This window comes from Alligator mississippiensis, chromosome 5 (assembly GCF_030867095.1).
Source record: "Alligator mississippiensis isolate rAllMis1 chromosome 5, rAllMis1, whole genome shotgun sequence".
Classification (NCBI taxonomy): Eukaryota; Metazoa; Chordata; order Crocodylia; family Alligatoridae; genus Alligator; species Alligator mississippiensis.
In genome coordinates this window covers 26,160,098-26,184,644 of record NC_081828.1, presented here as the reverse complement: position 1 = coordinate 26,184,644, position 24,547 = coordinate 26,160,098, and the positions used below count along the sequence as shown (strand labels likewise).

Below are 24,547 nucleotides of genomic sequence, written 5' to 3'. Positions count from 1 at the left end.
AGTCAGCATGCAGCTTCTGGGCAGGGACACTGCTGCCACTCCTGCAGCCACCAAGGGACCTGCTCAGCTTCTGTGATGTCCAGCACCTCCTTCTTGTCTCCCTGCTGCAGCGCTTGCTCCTGTGGGGGTGGAGGGAGCTGCACTGGGAGTGGGGGTAGAGGGGGAGCTGTGGTGGGGGCAGGAGCTATAGCTCAGTGGGGGCAGGGATCATGGGAGTGGGGCTGGCAGGTATGCAGAACCCATACCCAGGGGGGTGGCGGGAGCATGGCGCGTGGGTAGGCAGGGTGTTGGTGTGAGGGAAAATGGGGATGTATGGGAAACTCCTCCTACAGTCCCCTCATGGCACACAGTCTCTGTTACTGGCAGCAGCAGCAGGTGGGAGCCCTCAGGGTGCTCATGGCCTGTGCACATGGGAGCAAGGAATGCAGCCACACTGGCCCATCTCTATCATGTGGGGGGCCCTGCAGCACATATGTAGCTCCCAGGACTTGTGCACCACCAGGGGAATTGGAAGCCCCACAAAATGGACCCGACTGCCTTCCCCACCACTTGCAGCTACCAGAACTCTGCCTGAAGTGGCAGGGAGCCCTGTCCCCTGCTTCCATGGTGGCAGGAAGCATGGAAGGCAGTCAGGTCCATTGTGCGGGGCTTCCCCTGGTGGCGCACAAGTGCCAGGAACCACAGGGAGCCCCATGCAATAGAGGTGGGATGGCCTGGTTGCACTCCTTTGCTTGGGACAGACATTCAAAAAGCCTGAGCCTGAATTGATTCAATCTTTGCAGGTAGTCTAAGTCTGTAGGTTAAGTTTGTACCTGAACAGACATCCCCTCTGGACTGAAGAAATGCAGGCACATGCCTGTAAGGGCTCAGGCTAGAAGCTGGGGAGCACTTCAGCAGCCCTTCCTCCCTTTCCATAGTTCTGAGCTGATGGGGGGCATGGCCAGGCCCCAGTAGGATGCTCTGATTAGGGAGTGGTCTCCCCCTCTTGCTGGTCATCTTACACAGCAGGCAGTTACATAGGGAATTGTTAGCATTTATCACTCCATCAGCAGAACAAAAGGATCTCTCATTAATTCAAGCTCTTCTTAAACAGCTTTTTCCAAGGAAGGAGGAACATTACCATTACCTGTTGATTATCTCCAAAGAGTCCTAAACCTGTCCTCCTATCTCCCTTTGTCCAGTCTCCCACAGCACAGACCATAGCCAGAGTGTGGTATGCTAGCTAATGCTGAGAGGTGTCTGTGTAACGCAGAGGGGAGAGGGGATCCCTGTTTAGTGGGGAATGGTAGGGGGAGGCGGGGGAGCAGGGGAAAGCCAGGCAGACACCTGCAGTCTCTGCTGGAGCTCCAGCCAGGGAGCAGAGGGGAGGGACCAGCTCTGCTGTGGAGAAGAGAGCCCCGCCCAGCCCAGAGAGCATGCTGGTATGCTAGGGAAGTCTGGTTTAACTTAAACCAGGAAGTGGTCAGGGACAGACTTTGCATAAACTGGTTTGACCCAAATCAGTTGTTTGATATTATTTTCAACCAGGTTTATCTCAAACCAGTTTCAGTCATTGTCAGACCAGTTTATGTGCACTGAACATCTGTTCTGTTACAGGTTTAAACCAGTTTCTGATCACTTAAACCAGTCTATGTGTAATATCTGCCCCTAGCCCTTCTCACCATGTACAGCTCTGGCCAGAACCACATGCTGCCAGGTAGCCATGCCTCCAGAGAGACAGTAGCATTGTGTCACAGTTAGTGCTCCCCCCCCCCCAATTCTACTGCACAGTAGCATCTCGTGTAGAAATGGCCACAAATCTGCATTCAAGATCTTGTAAAGGGGGTTGAAACGGTCTTAAATCAAATCTGTTCACTGTATTCTGATAGCTTTTAGAGGCATGTAATGGACAGTATATCCCAAAGAACACTGTTCTTTTATCCCTACTAGAAATCACATACAGTGCCCAGTACAAAAGTAAGAGAATTAGGATCTTTCTGGACTAGTAGTCTTTCCTAGACACTACAAAGGAGACTACACCTTTTTCTTTCACAATAGTACTTAGTCATCATTATCTGTAATTTCAAAATCTCCAGGATGAACTCTCTTCAACATAAGAAGGCCACACCAAAGTTGCCTTATTCAAATATGTGGTACAAACCAACCATTAATATCATCTCCTTATTCTCACAATCTCTCTTTTGGTTCACAGTTCAGTTCTGATTGATTCCATGGTGCTGACGCTAATTAGTAACATTTTCAATGGACTGGGTTCCTGCTACCTTGGAGTTCACCTCTACTTTTACATGAGCTATTACATAATCTATGAACAAGGACAGTGGCCTAGGTGAAGTTCTCAATGTGAAATTATCAAAGGGCTGAAGCGGAACATTTTGTATAGGTGCTGCCCTTAGGCTTTCTTGTAAAAAAAGTACTGTGTGAGGTTTGCACACAATGCATTCAACTCTTAATAAGATTATAAACCTGTGCTAAAAGAGCATCATCAATATTTTCTATTTGGTATTATACAGGTGACTGGTCTCTTATTGAGATAGTAAGTTTATTCTCCATTATCCAGTAGGACAATCCATCAGTAGAACTCACTGATATTTTCCAGAGAGAATATTTCATACCACTGACATTGTTGAAATCTAATCAGAATCTGTGCAGAAATTAATGCTTTAAAAGTTTTTATTTTTTACTGAAAATATTAAAAAACATTATTGAAATGGTTATCATAATTTGGATTTCAGTAAATGAAAATGTCTAATAATCATTTCAATTACTTTTAATAATGGTTTGACTATACATTTTGGTGAACACTTAAAAAGAAAAGCCAAAAAGACCTATTTGAAAAGAGAGACTGCTTTTAATTGTGCATGGAAACAGAACAGGTAAAGCCCCAAAAAGATGTATTAATCAATATGTGAATATGTTGGCATACACCTGTATGCAATTGTCACGAATTGTCACTGAACCCAGTACTTCTCAACCTTTTTTTAGACTTAAAGCACCCCTCATTAGACTCAAGGGACCCTTCAGAAACTGCCAGCTCTTAGCTTTCACTCATTTTTCTAACTATGGAAACATAATAGAGCAAATCTTCTGTTACAAAGAAGTCAGAACGCCCACAACAGGTTAGATTCTTTTTGACACTGGAGAGTCCTATTTGAAAACTCTAGATATATTTTTATCTAGGTGTTTGCACACTTAACAGTGCTAATATTGCATGGAAGCCTTAAAAGGGATCTCATAGCATCCAATGGTTGTGTTAACCATTAAAGAAGAAAGCACATCATTGTAATATGCAGAAGCCACATTTGGTTAAAATAAGTTTCAGGGGCTGGCCAGCTGCCTTAAAAAGCAATTGATCACCCGGAGAAGCACTTCTGAAATTCTTTAACCTTCTTTCTATTCTGTAACTTTCTAATCCCAAAACCAAAATGAGGGCTTCTCAATGTATTTGTGCACATTTTCCCCCAATAATCTTCATTTAAAAGAGGCAAATACTACTGGCATCAAAGAGAATATGAAGCTTCTCTTCTCCAGTGCCATATTGTGAGTGACGTGTCATCTCAGGGGAGCCTGTAGGTTCTTCAGTGCTCTGTTTCCCCTCCCCACCCATCCCCAAACACATAGGAAAGGACATTATCCAGCTCCAGATGTATAGTATCAGGCTAGAGCTACCCATATTGCAGGTGGGTTTTATTTGAGAAAGAAGCTAGAAGAATAGAATCAAAAGAAAATGTTTGTGCTGTTGCTGTTGGTAATGCTGTCTTTCAACAGCTGTAGGGGAGGCAGGCGCTGCTATGTGAGGACTCTGGATGCATTAAAGTTTGTTGGATTTTTAGATACAGTAGTTCTCATTCCTTTGGGTACCCCTGATGTTACAGTTAATGTGTGTTGGGCATATGATAGTGGTCAGTAATAGTGTAACAACTTTTATATGATACTTGGCCTTTTATATTTGTATTCTTCAGAACCTTTAGGCATGACAATGAGAGTTTATATTTCAGTTTCTGCTTCCCAGTAGGCTTGTGGCTTTGGTTAGAGAACCATGTTTTAATAAAATAAAATAAAAGAATAAATGTCTGCCTGCATGAAAGCATCACAAAAGTAAAGGGAAAAAGAACAATAAATTGAAACGTATTATTCCACATCTGCAATTCTGCCTTTATACTAGAGATATCAGTTAGTATATAAGCAACATTTATAGTCTTGTCTTCATGCATTGTCACAATAAATACAGTCTATGTAATTACTATTTATATTTAGTCACTCTGTAAGTGAAAATGGTACAATTATGAGTTATTACCATGGGAGGTTACTTATGTAAGTATAGTAAGAAAGAAACTGTTCTTTGTTAAAATGTAACCATCAAACCATCACCACATGTTTTATTCATGCCATGTTTATGTCTGGATATGTCCAAGTTATTTGCTAGGTGAACAGTCACACTTGATAGATTCAGGAAGGAATTTCCTGGTACAATGAACAAAAAGAGCCATTTTGTTCTTTTGCTCCAACCTCAGACCAGGGGAAAAAAACATCATGAAAGTATGGTCACATTCCCTTTTCTTACAACGTATAAGAGGGTTTCTCAGAACGATAAAAAAAGAAAACGTGAAGGTGACTTTACATGAAGGAAAAAAAAATGGTATCCCTATTGTAATAGTCAGTCACAGTATCCTACAAGTTGCCTGAGCTAGAAATAAATTGAAGCAGACTGGGGACAGCAATAAATGGTGGCTGAAAGTTCAGATTGAACTACTGAATACAGATTGAGGAACCTCTCCTTGGCTAAAAATTTACTTCTGACATTTTTATTTTCCTGCTTTGCCATCTCTGTCCTAGACTATCACAGGAAATTGCTAATAATTAAGCATCCCTCCTCACTAAAAAACCTTTTTACCAAAGTCCAGAGAACTAGATCTAGAGAGAAGATTCAACATATGGTGTTGTTGAGCTTTTAAAGTTACATAACATTTTAAAATAAAAGCAGAGTAAAAGTGATATGACAACTCTATGAGGTTATGCCCCAGTATGTTGATCCTACAGTATTTAAAGGGTAAAGATGGGTCACTAACTGCTAAAGATTTTTTTTTGTTCATTTTGCTCATGATGATCCTGGTAAAGGACTTACTATTGAAGTATGTTTCTGTATGGAGGCAGATCCAGAGGGAATATCTTAGATTATGCTCTTAGAATTGTGTAGGAAATTGGAAAAACACTGCTTAAGAAACATCACTGTGGTATTAGAGCCTGCTGCTAACCTTGTGTAGAGCAAATGCAGTGATTAAGTAAAAGTCAGAACTCTTCCCTGGGAAGGACTAAAATGCTGTCATTTTTGTTGTGCTTCCTAGTATAATACAGACAGTATTGCTCTGTGCAGTACCTGAAAATGCATGCCCATATAAAATTTGAGGGATAATAAATAGAAGAATGTAGACATTAAAAAGTGGTAAAAGAAGAAATCTTATCAAAGTAGATTTTCTGCATATAAAGATAACAGATACAGGTAGCTGGAGACCTCAGGAGGGTGATCTGAGGTATTATGCCAAGTACATATTGATAGATCTAGATATAAGTAGAGGTGTCCAGTGGGTTGTCTCAGAGACTGGTGTTAGGTCTGATTTTAACATCTTTATTAATAGTCTGTAAGAAAGGAAAAAAATGCACATTAATTACATATTAGTTAATTGGGAAGTTTTGCAATCACCAATGAGAACAAAGAAATAATACAGAGAAAGCCTAGTGATGTTAGAAATAACAGGCAGGAAATTAAATAAAATTGGATTTAATATAGAAAATTACAAAGTAAGGCATTTTGGGGGAAATAATCCAAAACACAAATATACAATGAGAGGAAGATAGTGTTTTGAAAGCACTAATGTGAAAAAAAGACTTGGGGTTGATGTTGAACGGCAAATTCAATAAGAGTTTGCAATGTGATACAGCAGTGGGAAAACAAACAAATGTGATTTTGGACTGCACATAGAGAGGGATCACTTTCAAAGCAAAGTGATGGAAGTCATGTCACCTGAGAAATGTAAAGCACTTGAGAATATGCTATAGGAAATAATCTTGAATTAAAGGGATGGACAAGGTGACTTATTAGTTCATAATTCAGCTTTGGTGTACACAGGTGCAACTCCATTGACTTTATTGAGATTGCACCTGCTTTTTTCAGAACTGAACTAATTACGTCTTCTGCAATGATCTGCTGATATCTTAGCACCTATAAATTGAGAAGAGTATTTGGAATTTATCCTAGAGCTTTAAAGGAGACCTAGTCAGATGTCTGTAGGTCAATGACCAACTGCCTATCCCAACCTCTTTTCTTGGCTCATTTCCCAGGTTAGGAGCTGGATTCTTTAGACACCCTTGGGAAAGTAAGACTGTTTTAGGACTCTGCCTGCTTTACTGACCTGAAAGCTCATGTCAAAGAGCTGTTTTAGTGCAACTCCAACTCGTACAATTTTACGGTAAATATGGAGAGCTCATTAGTCTTGACTGCGGCTACAGACTGCTGCATGGGTGCATAGTGTTTATTTTCCCCCTCCTGTACCATTCTCAAATGAGAAAGCTAAGACTATAATTCTATCTCAAAGTTTCCTTATTTTTTCTATGTTTTGCTTTGAAAAGGTTACAGTCATATGATATTATTTATTTGGAATTTCAGAAAGCTTCTTATAACATTTTCACATGACAAGCTCCTGCTTAAACTTGTAGCTACAGGATTTCAAGGAATAAATATTAGAAGGGTTTAAGAACTGTTTCAGTGTAGAAAATACAGGGTGATACATGGAATGCTGCCTAGGGTTTGTTCTGAGGCCACAGTATTTCAAATGCCCCTGAAACTCCCTCCTTCCCATGTGGGAAGAACATGGGCATAATACATTATTATTGTGCCCGATTCTTCCTTTTGGAGTCATTTTCTTCTTGTGCACACTAAGTGTAAAGAGTGGGTACAAAATGTTGCAACTGATGTAAGCGAGAAGAAATTGGAATGGGTAACATTATACATATACTTTGTACTCAGCGGCCGCATCTACATGAGATGCTTAACTGTACAGTAGCATAGTTTACTATGCAGTAAGTGTGCATGTCTACACGTGCACATGCTTACTGTGCAGTAAAAACCCCTAATTGCGAATAAATTTGATACCTGCAAATGCAGGTGTCAAAATTAACTCATGATTAGTTACTGCGCAGTAATGCACATGTAGACATGACCCTGGAGCAAATTTGCTCCCAGGTCAGCCCTGCCAGAAGGGGGCTGGCCTATGGCCAGCTGGGAGCCTCTCCTACTCCAGGGCTGGGCTGCTTCTATGGCATCTCCTGCCTCAGGTATTTTGAGCCCTGGGGCACACCAGCAGGCAGCCTGAGGTGACTCAAAGCCCTGTGTCCCCCTGGGCAGGCTGCAGGCTAGTCTCTCCAGCCTGCCCGCACCCTGGTGTCACTGCCTGGCATTGCAGTGTTGCACAGCTGCTGTGCCATCCAGGCCCATGCCATCCAGGTGTGCAGACTGCTCCAGGCTGTTGCAGGCTGCTGAAGGCTCCAGCAAGTCCTGCAACTCCATAGGCCCAGCTGCAGGCAGCTTCTGACCCCTGGGCCCAGCTCCACCTGCCTGCAGCACATCTCCAGTAGTCTGCCCGGAGCCTGCATATGTTCTAGGGCATTGCCTCAGCCGCATGACTGTCAGTCCCATGCTGAGCCCCAGCCACATGCCGGTGTCCTGCTGCACCAGATGTGGCTGGAGCTGCTATAGGAGATCCTGGAAGGTGGCCTAGGTTATCCTTTAGGCCTCCAGCCTCTGCTCATCATCCCAGGTATGCTGGATGATGTGCTGCTATCAGTTATGGCTGGCCTGTTGGGCCCAGAGGTGGTGGGCTGGAGGCCCAGGAGGGTGATGGCAGCCCCAGCAGTGGCATCCTGGAGCCTATTTTTGGCAACCCTGCTGGGGTCTGGCCAGGTGGATGGGGTTGAGGTGGCAGGTGCACAGCAGTGGCCCTGGGATGGCACGTGGTGGCTTAGCAGGTGGCCTCTGCATGCAGGAAAGCCAGGAGGGCCCAAATGACTATGGGCCAGGCAGTGGTCAGCCTGGCTGGCTAGCAGGGCTAGCATGGTTGGCTAGCAGGAGCCCAGGGCACTGGTTGTCACTGTCAGGGGCAGGAGCTGGAGCAGCCATAGTGCGGAATGGCACAGGAGGCAAGGAGAGTGCTGCCGTGTACTGCACTCTCCTTGAAGTGACTGGCCAGAAAACAATGAGCAGGGCTGCCTTTTCAAAAGGGCTGCTGGCTGCTGGAAGCTGCAGCTGGAGCCTGCCTGGGGCAACCCCCCAGTAGCAGCAGGGGCCCATTTCACGGGCCTGGGAAGTGGGCGCATGAGTAGATGCTTGCCTGGCACCATTTACTCATGAGTAATTTACTCATGAGTATATTGGTGCTGAAGCAAATGCACATGTAGACACACCCACTTTACCAGAAACAAGTTGAAATGACTTCACAGACTTCACAGACTGTAAGGCATCAGATAAACAGGCTAGCTCCTCTTAGTATGGGAATATTAAACCTAAATATTGCAGTAAGAATAATGTAAGAATAATCTTTGTGTTCGGATTTCATGATCAGGCTATAATAAAAAAGAACAACACTGGCCTTAAAGTCCAGCAATCTCACTACTTTCATTGGAGATCAGGACTGTGTTGATTGCTAACAGTAGAATAATACCAAGTATAAAAATATTTCAAATATGTTTTTGGCATCTTATTCATTCTCCATTTCCTGTACAAGCTCTAAGAGAAAAGGCGACAAAAGCCCATGGCCAAATTCTTGGGTCTCTTATGCAAACAAACAAACAAATAAATGAATATAAACACAGAACAGATGTTTGATTCAGAGGAGCTTTAGCTGAAGCTTTTGGCGGTCACTTCTTAAGATCTCTTCTGCTTTTACTGTGCTGTATATAAATCACATCTGCACTCTGTAATCTATAACATAATCTATATTATCTAGACAGAGAAACTGGCTACTAACTAGTGAAAGTTGTTGGTTGCACAAAGTTTGGTAGTATGCTGAAGAAAAGTCTAGTATCAAGTTTAAATAAAGGAATTCGGTTTGCAGCACAGCAGGCTGCTCTCCAGCAACCCAAATAGTTTGGAAAATGTAAGATTTTACATTTGTTTTAAAAGAGTAAACAAACCCAGTGTACACTAATGGATTACAGTTGAACTGTGGTGGGAATATTTTGCAAGAGAATATAAAATAGGATGCTCCACTCATGAAAAATGTGGCGAAACAATTAAAAGAAAAGCCATTAAAAGGATCCAGTATATAACCTGGAAGAGCCGAATGGATATTTTTTACTATTCTGAGTACGGGTTTACTTAGAAATGTCTTTGCTTTTTCTCATAACCCCTCCCCCACAGCAACCTGTTTTAGCACTTGAGAAGGCACAAAGAAAGAACAGAAAGATAGAGGAGATGATGACAAGCTATAAATCTCAATGCTTAAATTAAGTGGTGGGGCTAGAAATACAGTACAGTGCACCACTTGTTAAAAATGTGACAAATGGTGTTCCATTTGCTAAAGTCATTTACAACTGGCCATTAATAAAGGGGCTGGGATATGGGATGCCACTTGGTAAAGTTTTAAAATCTAAGTGATTAAAAGTATCTGGAAGTCTGAGTAAATGTATACCACTTAAGAACACTGACCAAGAAGGGGTTTAATTCATCCATATTGTCCCTTAAACAGATTCTTTTTTTCCTGATAACATGCATTGTTCTCTAGGCCTGTAAAATCTAATCATAACAGACAGTAGACCAGACACGTCACAGAGAAATTACAGGAGAAAACCTAATGTAATATAGTTAGCAAGAAGCTTTATTCCCTTTATTATAAAATAATAGATGTTTGTGAAACATCCTCCTTCAAAACTTATTGAGACCATTGTAGTGATCCCATTCATAAATGAAATTGATGACATCTCAGAGGAAATTCAACTACCCTCCTCAATGCAAAAGCTTTGAAGTACAGCTTGTTTACCCAGCTTTTCTCTTCATACTCTTTTCCTCCATCATGTGGAAATTGGAATTGAAGGGGATTGTTCTAATCTTGATGCCTGAGAATGTCAGCAACTAATTCTCTCCATCCCCTCTTCTATTCCCTTCAGCATGGTATATCTAGGTCATTCTGCTTGGAGGTGGCAATGTTTGAAGGGCCTTAAAATAGAGGGCCTTTAAAAGTACTGATAGTTGGGTACAGGAGCCACAGAAACATTTTGATATTGGAAGCTTAATTCTCTTTTGCTCTAAGTTTGCTTTAACATCTCTCTGGCAAAGTAAGAGGCCCTGATGTGAAATGTAAATGTTACCTATATCCACACAAAGGCTCCTTTACGCTGGCCAGAATGGTTTACATAATCTAAGGATAAAAGAGTGGCTGGCCTTACTTCAATAGTTCTCAATCTTTATAGGCTCAAGGCACCCCGCCTTAGACTTGAGCACCCCTCGGAAAAATGTTGACTCTTAGTTTTCACTTGTTTTTTGACTACAGAAAAATAACAGAGAAATTCTTCTGTTGCAAAGAGGTCAGGAAAACCAGAGCAGGTCAGAATATTTTAATACCATAGATTTCCATTTGAAATCCCTGGGTTTATGTTGTAAATTGTATCTGCACACTTAACAGGGCTAATATTATGTGGCACCCTGTGGCAACCTTCAAAGACTAGGGCAGCAATTCTCAACCAGGGTACCTGGGGATCCTTTAGAGTTCAGTCCTGCAAAACTTTCACTGACTTCAGTGGAAGCTTTGCCTGTTAAAAGGACTAGGTTCCTAAACTTGTGCAGTCATAGGCAAAGCTATTTTTATCCGTAAAAGAAACAATAGTTAGCATTATTGACACAACAAGCAAATTAAAAGCCACATCACAGTTAATATTTTCACATTATAACAACAGGGCCTTCTGTAAATTATTAAATCCAACGCAATTTATTACTCTGTCTTTAGCTATAAAAAAGCTGTAAAAAAAAAAAAAAAAAAAAGAGAGAGGGAGAGAAAGAGAGAACAAGAAGCGGTATCATGAGCCATTCTACTTAATTAATGATTTTTTCAGCCAGGATGTATTGTGGTTTATAAATCACTGTGCTAAACCTTGCAAGGCTTCAAAGGAAAGTATTTACTGTCCTTGCCCCTCTCTAAGCAGTGATCACCTACCAAGGAGGTGCATTAGCATTCGCATTACTCCGGCATGAATCACTTTTGCAGCCACCCCCTCTCTTCCGCATTCAGGCGGTAACCTTTACAATATTATGATAATTGTAAACAACTGTCTTGAAACAAATGGTAGAAGCAACATGCCCAGACTGTGTCTTAATTTGTTTCTTTTACCTTCATGGACATTTGAATTCTGTTTGGTCAGGAAGGCACTTGATTTGATTTTATCAGACTCAGAGGGAACAGCAAAAGGTAAGGCTTTGCCCAAAAGCAGACAAAACAGGCATGTAATTACAAGTTGTTTCAATGCATTTATTCTCAACAGGTAATTTGATACTCCTACTTTTCAAGAATTAAGATGTTACAGATAAATAATGCATTGTTCATACTTTCAGTTTGCTGTTCAAAATACATGCTTATGCTTTTATTTGGATCTCAGACCTAAATATAATTATAAGCTTGAACTTAAAAAAATGTTATTATAGATAAACTGCTGTATTGAAAGTGAAGTTGGAGATAATGGAACATGCACTTTAAATGGATGTAAACAGCCACATTATAGTTAATCTATATACAGCTAGAAGGCCCCTGTGAATACAATGTTTACCTAAATTTTTACTAGATTACTGAAGTATTAGACAATCTACTGGCTGCAGAAGGGACTAGAAGATCCATAGACCTTTTTCTGAGTTGTCAGCACTTCAGGGTAGGAACATTTTTTTTCAAGGTTGGAAATGGCCTAGAACATTGTTTAGAATTAGTGTAAATTAATATAACAACAATAATTTTGGGACACACTGATTCTATACTAAGCATGCTTTTAAAGCCACTTGCTGACAACCAATTTCCACTACATATCCTGACATATGTGAAGCAGCTTTTCACAAGTTCAGAAAGTCATCCTTTATGTTCTGGCAATGCTATAGGAGGAGCCAAATCCTATAGCTGACTCTGACTCTGTTGTTGGGCCTCTATGGGCATGCATTTTCCCAGCGACAAACATCAGTGGCCGCTGCTACTTGTCCCTAGGGAATGCTCTAGCATGTGGCATATGGCTCTGGAGAATGGCATGTGTTGGCCCCAGCAGCCTATCTGGGTTCCTGGGGGCCTGAAAATTAGCAGCACAGGAAATACCTGTGGCTAAGTACAGACAGTCAAAAATCCCGCAGCTGAATTGATTGAGTCTGTGCAGGTTAGTGTAAACTGCAGAGATTGAACCAATGAGCAAATGAACACACATTCAGTTTTGGTTCAGGAAATGCAGCCACATGCTTGCAGTGGCTCAAGCCAGAAGCCAGGGGATCCTAGAGCATGCTGGCTAGCCACCACCAAAGGGGAGGGAAGAGAAAATGCCCTCCAGGACTTCCCCCCCTTCCCTGCTGGAGTGTGTGTGTGTGTGTGTGTGTGTGTGTGTGTGGGAGAGGGGGTGCTAGCCAGGCCCCAGCCCTACTCTGCCTAGGAGGAGAGAGGAGGTGGGAGGGGGGCAAGGTAGTGGCACTGAATTCATAAAAGCTTGAACATGAATAGTTCTGTCTCTGAAAAACTATAAACTGAAGAACTATAAACACAACATGGACTGTGTGTTCACTTACTCTTCCTGCTTCCCCCAAGGTCTCTGAGATTTGAAGTCCAGACTCAAAGCAACAGGACTGTGTAGGGTTGCTTATCACTTCCTCGTCTTGCTACCAGGTGCCTCTGGGATTTGTAGTTCACAGCTGCAGCAAGCACTAAGTAAGCCAGCAGGGCAGAATAGCTTTTTACTCAGGGGAAGGTGAATTTAATCCTCCTCCCTGGCCTCAGACCCCAGCGGGATTTGCCGGGGGGGGGAAGGGGTGGACAGTGAGCCAGCCCTCATTGCTCTGGTTACGGAGAAGAGGGGTGGGGCTAGCCCTGCTCTCTGGAGCAGACAGCACAGCACAGCCCATCCCAGGGCTGAAATGCATGCTGGGATGCTGGGGGACTCTGGTTTAATGTGAACCAGGAAAGGGTCTGGGACAGAAGTTTTATAAGCCAGTTTGACCTAAATCACTTAAGTCTGATACTACATTCAACCAGGTTTATCTTAAACCAGTTTCAGCCATTTTGAAACTGATTTATGTACACTGAACTTATGTTCTGTTACAGGTTTAAACCAGTTTCTGATCACTTAAATATGTTTATATGTAACTGCTGTCGCTAGCCTGCATGTATGGCACATGTGGTGTGAGGCACTACAGATGGGTCAGTGGTGCCACGTATCGTATGTGTGCACTCCTCTGTGGGCGCCTGATGAGTTTTTATGTATTAGTTACATAAGTCAGCACAATACGTTGTACTTACAAAACAAATGATAACTAACACAAAAGAAGGTTTCAAGGCAAGTATGAAACAGAATATTTGACTTAGACAAAAGGGTAAGATCCCCACCCGACAATGACCAGGGCTGGATTAACCCTTTTGTAGGCCCTAGCCTAGGCAAACAAATTCATGGGCCCCTAGTTTTTTCACTCAATAATTATATGTAAAATGAGCACAACTTGGTCCCTTCTTCACTTAGGGCCCTAGGCATGTGTCTACTTTGCCTATGCATTAATCCGGCCCTGACACTGACACCTGTAGTTTGAGGAACAGCCTCAGAAGGAGCTCCAAATGATAAATCTGTAAATCTGACTGGGAGCCAGTCCCAATTCAAACCTAGAACAGGTGCTAGATAGCCTCTACTTTCACTCCAGTGTTCACCAGCCTGCTAGTTTAAAATTTCTTCCAAATAAGAGTTGTTGTGAAATGAGAGAAATAGAAAAAGTGATTATTGATAAAGTTAAAACATCTTTTCCTCACCCAAACCTCTGTCCCTATTTATAGTTCAGGCACCCTCTTTGTTACTCAGAACCATAACCAACAGAGCCACTTTGAACCTCCTCTCTCCCTTGTTTTATACATCTTACCTATATCTATACCTGCTCCTTCTTTCTTTAAAATATTAAAAATGTGGGTCTTTTTCATTTTGTTTCTGTAGCTAAAGCTCTTGTTTAAGCTTTCATCCTATCTTGATTACAAAAACCTCCTGAAAACCATACTACAATGTCTCATTTGCTAATAAATTCATGTTTCTTAACCTTTATTATGACCATGTTGCTCCCACATCCACCCCTCTTTAAATATTCTGTCTTCCTCTACCCAGAGGATCAAGTTCCTATTATTCATCCCTACTTGTTCACCCAAAGATCCACTACTATGCGATGCTTGAAAATTCCTATAATGGGCTGTTTTTGGTGTATTAACTACAATCTGAATGGTACAAATTTCCTTACTTAAGATTTGATTAATTAAATGAATTGCAATTCTATAGGAAATTAAAAAAAAGATTTTGTAATAACTCTTATTGGAAGACAATGAGGAAATGATCCTATTCAATATGTTTTCTTTGGATTATAGCGACATTTTCTGTGCAAAATTGCCTGACTCCTTAGACCATACCTTCTTTTTTGAGACTACTGCATTATTGATGAGGAAAGAATCAGGCTGACAGATGAACATTTTTTCAGAGCATTAAAACAAGAACATGCCATAAGAAAGTTCTAAAAAATTCTAAATGACAAGATTTTATGTAAAAGCACATGAGGCTAGATTTAGCCCATAGGCCACATCTGGCCTGTGAAGCCAGGACCTGATGCTGCTACATGGAAATGACTTAGCTGGGGTTCAGCTCAGCCACATAGAAACTGCCTACCTGGGGCCCAATGCAGCTGCCCCTGGGACCTGATCAGACCCAGGTGGGCTATTCTCATGTGGTTGGACCAGGGCTAGCCCTTGCCACATGCAGGGTATCCACCATGGCTGGACCATTCCAATGCAGCTAGATTGGGCCCCAGCTGGGCCAGCACCATATGCCAGATCAAGCCTACAGTCAGATTCCAACCTGAAGATGGATCTGGGACTGCTCATCCAGCCCATGGGCTGGAAAGGTTGGGCACCACTGGGCTACATCATAGGTACACTTGGGGCACTTACATAAGTTATGTTTTTAGTGTGATGAAGCCCTTGGAAGCACTGTACAGCCATGACATATCAAATTCATGGCTGCAGAGCAGTTTAAAAATAGCCAATCATACAAAAAAAAGAACTTTTATTAAATCATCTGTGGGCACTGTAGACCAGAGCACCTTAGGGAACTTCTGTTCAGATTCCCTGCGAGCCTTAAGTATAGGTGATTCCACTCACATCCCATGCACCTTTGCAGGGCTGAGCTGATGCTCGTATCAGCAAGCACCATCTCAGCCCCACCCCACCCCCGGGGCTATCACAGAGAACAGAGAATTTCCTTCCTGTGGGGCATGAAGATACACCCCTGCTGGAGTCTTGGGGGGAGCCGACCCTGGACCTGTGAGACAAGGGGGCTCCATTCCCCTTCCCCCACTCCAGCTCCAGCCACTGCAAAGCCTGGGTGCGGGGGGACAGACTGTGAAGCGGGGGGAACTCCCTTCTCCCACCCCACATCTGAACCTCTTGACAGGGTCAGCACAGAAGCTCAGCTTTGCCATGACTGGAGCTGAGGTGGGAAGTAGGGCTGGGGAGAGGGGCAGCTCGGCAGCCTCCTGGGGAGCTGCTGAAACACCCTGCCTATTGGCCAGGGCTGGTCTAGGCAGGCTCGAGCCCTCCTCACCCAACACCTGCTGGGTTCATTGGTGCTCTAACTTATGGCGCTTTGTGTAATGTGCCATGTGTTACAGCACCTCACTGACAGGCTACCTAAACACTGGGAGGCACCCTTACTGCCTATTAAAATAGGATGGTTGCAAACACATAGAAATATATATCATGATCCATCTTCCAGGTTTGGGAGAAATTCAGTTTGTAGTCAATAATCTTCATCTCACTATGAAATGCATACTAACGTTAAGGAAAAAAGCCAAGCAGGCTTAAAACTAGGATGTATCCTTAGGATACATCTTCCTGGTTCAGACATCTTCCCCCCTCAGGCTGTTTGGTCCCTCGCTAAACCAGTCCTCCAAAATCAGTTCTGATAAGACAACATATTATTTTCATATGCATGCAACATGGAATTCACACCCATTTAGAGTGCACCATCTATTGGCAAACACAGTTCTTCAGGCATTTTTACCAAATCCTCAGGTGGTGGAAACTAGTGCTGCTCTATTGGTTTCACTGAAGGTAGCCACTGATAGTTTACCATAATATATTTTTAGCACTTTTGCTATTTTATTTGTTTATTTTTATTGAATGTTACAGCAGAAAAATGTTTTGGCTGTAAACATGAACAGCAGTGCCTGAGAAATGGCATTCATATACTGTAACAGAAACAGTGGGAGTCTATAGATTAGATAGACTTAGCAGATGCAAACCCATGTCCTTATTTATTTGTGGGGTAGGAAAGAATGCATGAAAGTGCAGTCTACTGAATGGAACTGCATTGATTCATAGCTAGCTCTCTATACCACTGTGACTTGTCGCTGGTTGTTCACGACTTCAGCATATTCTCTTGGGATTCACAGGAGTAGTACATTAGCACAGCATTATTTCTGGTCCCCGTGAAGAGTGCATAGGAACTTCTATAAATTGAATCTCTAATTCCTTCTAGCTGTGACAAAAATTGCTTTCAGGACAAATCAAACTGAATCCAGATTCTTTCAGGATTAATTAAGACCCATAGCCAATTCACCCAGGGAAACCACACTGACATCAGTGGGAATTTTGAGTGCAGATCCAGTCCCATATAAATTATCAGCAATCAATGAGAAAATTAGGGGAATAATAGGAATTATACATATACATTCACTACAAATGTACCGTTATAAAAAGTATAATGTGGTAATAGAATCGTGGAAGTCATGCCAAGGTTCACCTGGTACAACTGCCTGTACAGTTGCAGGATTTGCTGTTCCTGAACCATCCCAGGTAGAATCTTAATTCTGTTTTAAAGCTTTAAGTGAAATAAAATTATAGAACCATCATGAGCAAAACCTCATAAGAAGAAACTGATTTTCCTGGGGAAGGTAGGGAATGGAGTGGTGCTAGTCATGCCATGGTATATGGGCCATTTCACCAGTGCAGAGCACTATGTAATAGTGGGCAGAATGGGCATGTGTATGTATAAGGAGCAAAAGATAGAACAGATATTCCTGGTGCTCTGAAAAAGATCAGTGTACATCCTATTGTAGTAGTACTGGTTACCACAGATCACATGCTGGTGATCCGTTGTAACCAGTATGTGCTTCCGAATTGGCAGATCATGGCGAGTCCTCTTAAATAGCGCAGTTTGCTATCCTGCCCTGCTGTTGGAAGAAAACGGTGAAATGGTTCCCTTCTGTCACCTTCCTTCTAACATCACCACAGAAATGAATTTGACATTGTAATTATTGTTGTTTTCCCACTTTTTTGGAGCAAAATATGATTTGTAATGGGCTCCTCATCCACCTACTTGTCAGCATTACATCCAGTACATTTATATTATAGAAGGAAGATATTGCTAATGCACATCAATGCTAAAGCTTAATAGGACTACATGAACTCCTGCTCATAAAAATAACCAATAGTTTCCAGCAAATTTTAGTGCTCTAAATGTTCTCTTTGTTTTGGTATAACAAGTGGTATAAAAAAAATCTGATGTCTTGGCTTGAAAGTTTGCTTCTTTAAGTATTACATATGCAAACACTGAACGCTGAGGTGTCATAAAGACCATGCACAAATTATAAATGAAGCTGATAGAGTAGTAGCCAGTGTTACATGAAGCAATTCAAGATCCTAGCCAGACACTTTTGTTGTGACAGACCAATTAGGATAACCATGAGCAAAACACATAGAAAGCTTCCTGTTTATTTTTAAAGTTTTCCCCCTTAAGGTTTTTAGCAGTGGAATCCCACGTAAGAGAGCATGCCATAATTCCTGCCTTCCATAATGTTTACTTTTTCCTGAACCTCCTCACATTTGTATATCAAATTAATACACTTGTAATTATTTGAACAGAAATTATACTATGTATTTTGACTTCTGAGCAATAATTGGAAAGAACAACAGACTCTTCAGTAGTACCCCAGCTGTCTCTTAAGTATTACTGAGCCAAAAGAATTATTGGAAATGCAAAAACTACAAAGGAACTCTAAAGAAATGATTTCATCTGTATATGATTTTAATCAAGCTTGGCTTGCTGTTAAAAGGCTTATTTAATGAAGACTGCATTTCCCTTATGAGAGTCTAGACCATCTAGTTCAATATCAGCCAACCAAAGCTTACTGCCATAACAATAGCTAGAGGGTTTACCACAGAAACTTAAAAAAAAAACAACCCAAACAAACAAACAAAAAACTTTTCATTTGAGTCTGTTTTTAATCACATATTTTAGAAAATAACAGGCAAACAACATGGAAAATCAAATCAAATCAAATAAGTGACAATTAGGAGGAAGAAAATTCTGTTTGCAAAACTATCAATTAAATAAAGTCAAACAACTGTATTTGTATAATTTTTTAATCCACAGTTTTAATTAAAATAATCACTTAGTTTGGGATTTCTTCCCAATGTTACATCAAAACCAGGAGCATTTCAATAGCAGAAATAATGAGCAGCAAAGAAACTGCAGGTCTGTCGTAAATCTAATCCATGTATGTTGACTTCCCTACTTACAATACAGATACAGGGAAGAATGCAACATTGCAAAAGTTTTGAAAATGAGAAATGCTGAGTTCATCAGCTCCTAATTAGCTGAATCTAACTGCTGCATCTTCCATTTTTAAGCCTTGTTCCTGAAAATATTTACACATGCATAACTTGACTTAGTCATGATTATCACTTACTACCATGGGATTATTCATATGAATAAAATTTGTTTGTGTGCGTGTGCGCACACACGTGTGCATGCAAGCCCATGTGCAGGATTGGTGCATGAGGGCCAGATGCTACAAAGACTAACACTAAACAAAATATTTCTTTGCAACTAACAGGATATTTGCAAGAATAAAGACTATTCATTTGAGTAAAGTTTTGCAGATTGCAGCCTTATTCCTTTTGACTGCCAAGTCTACTTTGCAGAAGTTTATAAGACAGTCCATTTCAACACATTTTGTTTAGTTAAGCTGAAGTGCTTCATTTTTAAAGAAAAAGTTCTATTGCCAAAAAATATAAACAAAACTAACTTTGACTAATATAAATATTTGAAAACCAGAACTTTTTGTTACATCTTATAGAAACAATTCTGATACAGCTGATTGGGAGAAAAGTGCTTTTATGGAAGAGATGAATCAAATGAAATATAGCAGCTGAAGAAAAAAATTAAATAAATATGAACAAGTTTGTCTTCTAACAGGGCAGCACGTTTGGATCAGGCTTAAAATATTCTCTGTCTAGCAGCTCAGATGGAAATTCTTTACATTTCAACTTCCGCTGCACATTATTTAAACCCTAAGCCTCTCTAATTAAAAGGAATCATTAAATTTTTTCCTATTGCTTGCTTTAAGGTTTATTTGCTAATAAGCAACTGGACAAGGGATGTGTGAAATGAATAGTTGAAGAAAACCTCTGACAGCAAAAGAGAGGTCTGGCGGGTGAAGTTGGTTTATTAGGCACCGTTTGTCATGAATGGGTCTACTGCACGTACAAAAGCAAATCCCACTACCTTAGAAGATTAATTCTGAAGGAGGCACTCTTGGGTCAAAGTATACATAAGCGTGTGCCTAATCTCAGAGAAATCAGGCTATTTTCTCACAGCAATTAAGCAGAGGTCTAGGGTTTCACCCACAGTGTATTTAAACACAGGATACAATTAAACCCGAAAGTATTAATATCTTTGCTGTGCAAAATTGCCCAGGAAATAGATTTTGCCCTCTTTCAAATGGAAAGCAAGACAAATTAAGGAAGATGACTTTATTTGAGACAAAATTCTCCTGAAACAAATGTTTCTAACTGCACATGTGCATGTGGATTTTCTTTTTCACTTGCATATCTTCCCCCCAAACGCATAATGTTCAGTGTTTATAAGCTACCAATAAGTTAATGTTTAAGTGAAATAGTATTTTTTAAAGAGTTAGGATTCTTTCTAAATAAAGGTTCAACAAAAGCAGTATTAAAGCTCAATATTACTAACAAAATACCATTCTGTAGCCTTGAGATCTATACAACCTGGGAAACGAGTAACCATAACATCTTATTAAGCACTGAATAGTTTAGTAAGATTTCTTTCCTCCATGTTGCTTAAAGATTTTAAAATTATATAACTAGAATGAAGACTGCAATGAAGAAAATTAATACCAATTTGAAACACTCTTCAGAGAGAAGGGAATAAACTATTAAATTCACAACATGTTCTTTGTTACACATTGACCCCTCTGGGCAAAAATCTTTTAATAATCTGAGAATTTTATGAAATAAACAGTTTCTTTTTTTTTTCAGACTCCTTTGTGAGTTGGTGGACTTTCACATTTATCACTTTTACCATAATTCTCTTTTGTCTACATATCAGATCTATAATTCATTTCACCACCAACCCAGTTAAAAAAAAAATTGATTTTTTTATATAGATGATTGACATTCTCTATAAGGACAATTATTTGTACACAAAACAACACACCATGTACGGAGAGAAATCATGTAACCTGTAGGTTTGCTCTTAAAATTGCCAAAGTTCTATCATCGTGGCACAACACAAACAATAGAGGTAGTAAATAATTTTGCATTTAAAAGCTTCTCTAGATCCATGTTTAAATAAGTCAGTGAAACACTGCAAACAGTTCAGGCTTTCAATTTGATGATATACTGCAAGGGAAGTTATTAGTTTGAATTTTGTGAGAAATCTAAGAAGCTATTATTTTTAAAAATAAATCAGTAATTTATTTCTCACTGATACTGATGGCCAGTAAGACTCTGTTTTAACCTTTAAAAATGCAGCATATCCCAAAACAAGTTACTTATTAAATAAAATGTTCTTTTTTGAGTGCAAGTGACCTTTTAAATGATTATTTCTCAGCACTTGCAACAAAGAGAATTTCACCTATCACCTTTACATTTTTGATGCGCTGCAGTGAGTGAATCCCTAACCTTTTCACAACACGTAACATGCTGCAGAACACAAAATTACTTGCTAACCTTAATTAAATCCCTTCAGAAAAGTCCTGTTGACCTCCTTGGGGGGGGGGGGGGGGGGGGGAAAAAACCTTTACAAAAATGAAAAAACAAAATGACAAAAAAACCCAAATCCCATATCTGCATTTGATAGCTCCAAATGAATCTGCATCCATTTCACAAAATTATCTTCCAAAGCACCAAACAACAATTTGCTGCTGCTATTTCACAGTTATATTTTCACAGAAATTTCAACATTACAAAAACCCATGTAATTTTTTTTTATTAAAAACTATAAATCCCTTTTTCCTGCGACGCACCACAAACCTGATCAAAAGCCAACTGAAGTCAGTGGGAATCTCTGGAATAGGCCTTCAAGTGCAATTAAGTGAAATCCTCCATGACCTTCCTCTAGGTCATGAGGGAACCATCTTTGGAAAAAAAAAATTAGGCAAATCATTTCTACTTGCACCCCATAAAGAAAATGGTATGTTTTATAAGGAAGGATAATCTCAGAATGCAAGGGAGTATGTATGAGGGAAGCCATTTCAGAACCAAACAGAAAAACTACCAAGAAAGAACAGGATAAATTCATTCTTGGCATATAAAGGGATGCATCTCCCTTCATAGAAGTCAATGACCTCCTTTCCCATAGTTAAGGAAATGTTAAATCTGATAATTTGTGTTAGGTATCAAGTGAAACAACAAATATTAACACTTTCCTCAAAGTTCCTGGCTAATTTAAAGGGACCAAGGATTTTGCCAGGCTTATTTGCCAGTCTTCTACTTGACACCTAACTGAAGTAGTATTAGCCAATAAAGAATTCAGAAAGCCTATATATGAGCATTTGTACATAATATTAATGTTCATGTGTGTACACACGTGCACATACACACTAACAGCAGAGGACAGATTTTATATACAGGGTTGTTACAATTCACATTCATTCTAACTCTATTAATGTTACACGACTTTGATGTCTTCCTCTGAAATACTCAGGGATGGCAATGTGCTTTTAATACTAAGATTATTATAATTATTTATTATATTTTATATAAAATTAGAGTTAAGAGGAGGCATAAATCTTAATGTGATTTAATATATAGTAAGCCTTTATAGATGAAGTTCTGAATGACTTAGACAATGAGATGACCATTTAAATATTAAAAAAATGTATCCTGTCATAAGTAATATTTTTTTTCTAAAATTATATTGCAAAGAGAGTTAGAATAAGGCTTACTTATTTGAAATGAAAAGTAATGTAGTCTGGGGAGCATGACTTATAATTAGAAGAGCTCAATAATGAAAAGAAACTTAAAGGATTGTTTTTAATGTTCTGAGTTAATAAGATGGTGCTGAGATCTCACAATAGATACAATCCTTCAAATGTAAAATTTAAATGTGATACGCTGAAGATCTAAAACAAGCACCAAAACAACAGAAAGACATAGGAAATATGGAACATCCTAGGGCTTGTTCAAGACAAAAAAGATCAGTTATCTGATTGGTGTGTAATCACAAAGTTAAACAAACAGCAATAAGGCTAAACTGATTCACTGTCAAGTCTACATGTCATCTTTGCTGGTTCATTATGTGTATTGGTGACAAACAATACAGAAGAGACAAGAGTGCTGAATCAAACAACTTGTAACAGTTTACACTCCTATAAAACTATTTACATTTTGTCAAATGAATATTTATAACAAGTGGCTTTCCTTTCACAAACACTAGAGCTCAAACAGCTCCCATTCATTATCATATTTAGAAAGTACAAACATTAATTTGGCAAGTCAGTGATACAGTCTATTGTAACCTGCCCCAAAACAAGTCTGATTAATATATGGCTGAAGAGAACCCTGCTGTTGTTTCCAGTTTTCAAATGTCCTATCATTTTTACTTCTCCAGTTCACAGGAGTTTGGCTTCAGTACTATCTTTTCTCTTCAATATAGCATGTCCCAACCAAACAGCCAGTGCAGTTTATTTTCTACTTTATCAATACAGTGTAAACCAGCATGTGCTTACCTCTGTGGGGTTACTGAACCCAACTTGTCTGTGTGCACAGACAGCACTTTGGCCACAGATGTGACTGGTTAACTGTACAAGCAAGGAGAATAAATCCACACAACAATACTTCATTCACCAAAGAAATCTGCAGTGGATTACAGCTTCTCTATGGTTACGTCTGTTCTTAATTTACTGCTTTTATTCAGTTTTCAACCATAAATGAGCCCCTTATGAGGCATTCACTATGCAGAATTGACAACTCTTTTTATCTACTCAAAAAATATTTTTGGATAATAATTTATGGTTACGAAATATTTTAAGCAGTTTGAATAGTTACATTATATTCTTTCAGTACTTAATGATGCAGTATCCCCTGTAAAAATGGAATCCTGGGCAATCTAGTGATTGCACATATTTATAACAAAACAGAACAGCTTGGCCATACAGAAACACAAATGTTAAAATGGCATATTTCATGGAAATAGCATTTTTTAAAGCTCTTAAACTACATCTCTTGAGAAAAAAACCTAGGCCAGAATTGTGACTAAGGGCCTGTGGATGGGAAAATAATAATAAAAAAGTATTTTGGCAGGCAGGCTATTGCATTTATTTATTTAAGTTGGAGATGGATGCAGATTCTAAAGACCATTCGACAGGGAAAATCTGAAGATTTCTGTGAGTGTATAAAGACACTGGGGAGGGGTACCACATTTTTTATGTTTTATTTATGAAACTGAAATGTAAGCATGGGTATTTTAATCTTTTTCACCATCAAAGGTATTCTTTCAATTTGTATGCCAAATTAATGTGCTATCTACTTCATAAGAGCCATCTAAAGGGACTGATTAGCATTGGGCATGAAGTAGAATTCAAGAAAGAAATTATCAGCAAGCCAAGCCACATAGGAAACCAGTGACATGCTATAAAGCTTTAGATACAAAAATATTTTGCCCCGTGCTGGTATCACCTTCTGTATCAGCACCGACATATGTCCTCAGAGGGATGTCATCCATTGCAACTGTAATTGGCAATAGAGCAGGAAAGCCGTGTCAATGATAGCGATGCTCTTATTAATTGAGACAATAGTGACGAGTCTGTAAAAAGCCTTCCAAGATGACAAAGTCCCTTCTGCATTATTTTAGATTAATTTAAAGTGTTGGCACACTAAGCTTTACAACTTTATTCTTGGCAGAATATGAGCACTTTCAGACTCATTGATACTCAGGGATTCTTCACTATTACAGAGTGAACTCCCTGTAGATAAACAAAAGAAAACATTTGAATGAGGTACTT

General features: G+C 39.9%; 1 protein-coding gene and 1 long non-coding RNA gene across 9 annotated transcripts in view; one reads left to right on the top strand and one right to left on the bottom strand.

Annotated features, from left to right (window-relative positions):
• ADGRL2 (adhesion G protein-coupled receptor L2) overlaps positions 1 to 24,547 on the bottom strand; it is a 485,613-nt gene that overhangs the window by 285,541 nt on the left and 175,525 nt on the right. The gene's annotated exons all lie outside the window — the stretch shown is intronic.
• Positions 11,232 to 24,547, top strand: part of LOC109283565 (uncharacterized) — a 29,987-nt gene continuing 16,671 nt past the window's right edge. The window contains exon 1 of the long non-coding RNA XR_002090768.2: positions 11,232 to 11,450. This is a non-coding gene — a long non-coding RNA (uncharacterized LOC109283565). The remainder of the gene's footprint in view (positions 11,451 to 24,547) is intronic.